The sequence below is a fragment of the Malus sylvestris genome, chromosome 5, assembly GCF_916048215.2.
Source record: "Malus sylvestris chromosome 5, drMalSylv7.2, whole genome shotgun sequence".
Lineage (NCBI taxonomy): Eukaryota > Viridiplantae > Streptophyta > Magnoliopsida > Rosales > Rosaceae > Malus > Malus sylvestris.
The window spans coordinates 2,361,596-2,366,661 of NC_062264.1; positions in this window are offsets into that span (position 1 = coordinate 2,361,596).

The following is a 5,066-nucleotide window of genomic DNA, read 5'->3' on the forward strand; positions in this document are numbered from 1 at the left end:
GGACTTCTTTGCTTTCTACGTGAAGCACGTGTTCGACCGCCGACCCTATAGGTTAAAAATTTCCCAATACACCCTAGGAGGGCTAAAGTTCTTGAAGCTATCCAAAGCCAAGATTCACAACTATAGTAGCTACACGAACTCGCCTGCTTCCTACCGAGGCAACGAGTTCGGCCGTCGGCTCTATAAGTTAAAAATCTCGCTTTTTTCCTCTTGCAGGTAAAGCTCAAGAAGCTCCAAAGCTAAGACTAAAGCCTAAAGTGACGACGTAGGACAGACTGCTCTATTAAAGTAGCCAACACGACCGCCCGTCCTATAACAAAGTTTTGCAAGTCGCCTCAAGCAAGCAAGGCTCCTGACGCCCTGAAGCCAAAGCTAAAACCTTAGTGACGACGTGGGATCAGCTACTTTATTAAGGCAGTTCACCTAGCCGACCATCATGGGATAAAGTTTTCAAAAAAACATAGCGAAATAAAAGGATGAAACAAAACAAGGAAAATGTTTATTAAATTTCTAGCAAATTGTTAAACCAACTCGAAGGCTAGCAAAGTTCAAATAAAGCAGAATAAAAAGGAAAAGAAGAAAATTCCTAAGTCTAAGCAAAAAGATTATTCCTTGACAGCCTGCATAACCACTGGTTCCTCAATTGCCATGCCTTCAACAGCCGCACCGCTTCCAACAGCCGAAGCTTCCATCAGCTCTTCCTTAGCCACCCTTGCCTGGATTGTCTGACCCTCAGCTGCTCCACCAAGGGCAGCCTCAAACGAGAAATCAAGCATATCAACTGGAGAAATGGAAAAAGTCTCGAAGCCCTTCTAAAAAAACCCATAATCCGACGGCATGCCCTGAAGATGGTCTACATAGCCAAGCTTGTAGAAATCAGCCTGACAAGAAGCAAGTGCCACTTCGTGAGCAGCATTCTATTCCTTCAGCTGCGCATTCTCCTTAACAAACCCAGTGTGAACACCCTGCAACTCATCTAGTTCATTTTTCAGGTTCTCGCTAGCAGACAGCGCACCGTGCAGATCCACTTCCTTGGACTCAGGCTTACCGGTAACCTTCTTTAGACGAGAGACTTCAACATGCATGAAGATAAGCTCATCATCCTTGGCAAAATAAGCAGATTGTAGCTTCGAATTGACACGCTAAAATTCCTCGACCATCGAAGAAACACGACGTACTTCATTCTCTGCAGCTTCTAACATTGCTTGAGTCGTACTAAGCCTAGTCTTCAAGTCAACAACATCATGATGAGTGATCTCCAACTAGACATAAGTGGGGGCAAAGACATCAAACCCTTTCAAAATGGCAAGTTCAGATTCGAGCTTCTTGATTTTTTCAGCAGCCGAGCAAAGCTGAGCCACCAACACCTCTTCAGCCTCCTTAGCACACTTGACAACATCCTGATCAACGTGCATAAACTAAGCTGCAAGGATCAAAGTTTTATGCATTGTGGCAATCAGGGAGGACCTCATCGAATAGGCAGTATGCTTTGCAAAGGAGTCCGAGCAGACGACAACTTTCCCAACATTGTCGACAAAGTTGACGTATACATTGACGTCCTCAACCAGGTCAGCCTTCAGCAGCGCACAAACCTCGGGAAACTTTTCAGCCTCAGACTCTGTAGATCTTTCACAACTACCCATATAAACAGATTTCCCCTTCTCAGCAGACAAGTCAATAGGCCCAAGTGCCACCTTAGCAGCATAAATTCACCTTCCCACTCTTCATAGCAGTGAGCCTCTCAGAAGCCAAACCAGATTTAGCTCCCGACAGACGGTTCGACATAAACCAGGACATCGGATGCGCCACCGAACTTTTTTGCTGGGCAAGTCTCTCAACAATGGAGTCGGTCACATTCGGAACAGCAGGTTTCACAGGCTCAGGCCCCACAGTTTTCTTCGCCTCCTTGGGAGAAGTTAGATCAATGACAAGCTTCTTGGTAAGGGACGAGCTCCCACAAGTAGTAGAAGAAGTCCTTTGCTTCTTCGAGGCTGAAGGCTCATAAGCAGGTGAGGAAGATCTTTTCTTTCCACCCTCATTGGCAGCAGACTCTACAGCAGCGATTGGGTGAGCCAACATCTCGTCCTTTAGCTGTTTTATCTCTTCCTTCAGAGGCAGGCCACCTTTCTTCTAACGAAAAGGGCTAAGCAGCCAGCGTCACTCATAGTACTCAGCAAGAATGCCCAAGGTGACGTGCACTTTCTTCATATTTACCAAAGACTTTGGAGTTGAGCCAAACTCCGAATCCACACAAAATAAGAATGACGATCAATAAATTGAAGTCATGGAGCGGCTCAACAAAAATTTAAGCAGGATAAGGGTGAAGTAGTTCACTTACCATTGATAAAGGTAGTTGGGACAATAAGCTCAGGAGAAGAGTCAGACTTCCACTCTCCACTCACCACCAAGGTATCTCTCGCCTACTCATGATCACCTTTGCTAGAAGCATCGAGTAGCCTATGGCGATACCTCATTTGCCCTAGACCTTCCTTGCGGCTGATCTCAGAGAAGTACCAAAACTCGTTTATGGTCAAGCCAATATCAAAGAACCTGCTTAAGTTCGAGAATCCCACTATCGTACGAACTGCATTTAAGGAGCACTGAGCAGGCGCTCATTTCATGAAGCAGATCACCTCTTAAAAAAGATGCGGCATGGGAAAAGTAAATCCCAATATGAGGTAGTATGGATGGAATTTGACAGCTCTCTTCCTAGTAGAGGTGCCCTAGCAGCATGGTTCATGGCTGGTATCATTTTTCACCCGTTTGACGCGAAATCCTGAAACAGCTCATTGAAATTGATCTTGACATGTGTAGCCTTGAAATAACCCATCTTGTCGGAATAACCACCTTGAAATAACCCTCATGTTTCCTCCACACACTAGGCGCTCCAAGCGGGCCCATATGGCCTTCCGGCCTAAACCAACATAGAAGGGGCGAGTGCCCTGCACCTTTCTCCCTCTCTTCTACACCACAGCACGGCCGCAAGCCTCAGGCCTCTATGGACACAGCCCATGCCGCACAGCCCAACGAGAGGGGAGGCCCACGCCTCCTTCATCTCTCCTACTTTTGCGCCTAGCGCACCCTAAAAGCAAGCCCAAGCCTTTCAGCCTAGTTCACAGACACCAAAGAGCCGGCCCGTGCTGGTCTCTCTCCCTCTCGCCATCCACCTGCACGGGTCCTGCCTAGCAGCCCTAAAGGTTAGGTTCGATCTGACCTTTTAGCGCCCCAGCGTCGCCAACTTCTCGACTAAGCCGAGCTGACCCTCTTGCCACACCACTTGCAGCCTCATGGCATCTCTTCCACACCACTCACACCTCCTTAGCACCCACCGATCCAGTTTTTCAAGTCTTAAGACTCCCAAAAAAAAATCAAGAAGAAGAAAATTCAAATTTTTCTTACCTTGGTGCGGCACGAAGAAGAACAACAACGAGAGACGACTTTTTGCAAGGGTAGGAAAAGAAGAACGCTAGGGGAGAGGGAATAAAAATTTCCTCTGGCTTCTCTTCCTAGTTGGAATAAAGATTGCTCTCCAAATTTATTTAATCCCCTGCTTAAGGCAGAATTAAATAGGTATTGAGGGCAATTGGTTTCCTTTTCCTAGAAGAAATCTATCTCCAAATCAAGAAAGAAGATCAAGTTCAAATTGGGAAACAATTCTACAAACCCAAGCAGCTTGGGATTTCTACACGTACTACCATTTCCATGCGTGCAGCATAGTAGGTGTGGGGGCATTTGTGGAGCATAAAATAATCTCAAAAATTCTAGAAGCAACACATGGACTTTTATTCAAGAAAGACAAGATTGCTCTCAATAAATGGGCAGGCTTCTCAGATGCTCCCTGGAGGTTTCAACAGCTAAATACGACTGCCCACAACTCACCTGCCCTTGGCAAGGAATTAAAAATAAGAATTAATTATCCAAATCCTATCTTTAATACATTCCTAATTGAAGATTGACTCCAATCAAGTAAGTAATCCTAATTTAAATCAATTAGGGATAATTACACCATTATCTCAAGATATTATTTTCTATTTAATATCTTGAGAATATTTAGAGAATATATCTCCATTAAACACTGTGGTCGACCCTATCCCTATAAATACCCCATATTCTACCAAATTTTCAGAGCTTTTGCAACCCTAAAATAGCCCTAAACACTTTACTCTCTCAGAGAAACTAACTTAGGCATCGGAGATCCGTTGACCTAACCCCCCCCCCCCCACCCTAGTGGGTGCGTGAGGCTTAGGTCTTTGATCAAAGGTGTTGACTGTTTTGCATGTGCATTTTTGTCAAGACTAAAGACTGTGGAAATTTGCATCGACAATAACGAGACAGTGGCTCAGGGCAAAAGGAGTAGAGGAAGACCTATGAACACTTGAACATAGAATTTAAGAAAAGATATAGTGTACTAGGAGCTAACATAAAATTTGATGCAAAACCGAGGGCAGTGGCGTTCTAGGATTCATACAATTAACCTCACTTAGTGGGATAAAGCTTTTTTGTTATTGTTGTTGTTTGTTTTATGCTTCATCTTCAAACTTAGGCTCAATTTTTAGTATGTTGACTGTGTCTTCCTTGCATCCATTCGCTCCTTCGTTCACTCCTGTTTGCTAGCAACTACCACTTGAGAATTGGGTAAAAGTAAATATTGATGATTCTTTTAGTGCTAACAGTTTGGTACGTAGGATATGGTGGAGTGTTTCGAAATTCTAATGGTCTGTGGTCAGGGGATTTTGCAGCGAAAGCATGTGTTGATAGTGTTGGCGTGAGTCAACCATTTAGTTTAGGAATGTAATCCTATAATTTATTCCTTGTATAATTGGAATTTTTTCCTGTTATGTGGGATATTGTACAACTATATATTTACCTCCTAGAGAGAAGAATAAACATAAAATTCAAACCTTAAACCCTTTTATCTTGGCATCAGAGCAGGTTTCAACCTATCTTGGCATCCTAGCATGGTCTCGAAGCAAGAGAACCACCTACTGGAATAGAAAAAAAAAACCTACAAACCTAAATTACAAAACCCCAACGGTCTCAAAGCAAGGGAACCATCCACTAAAAAA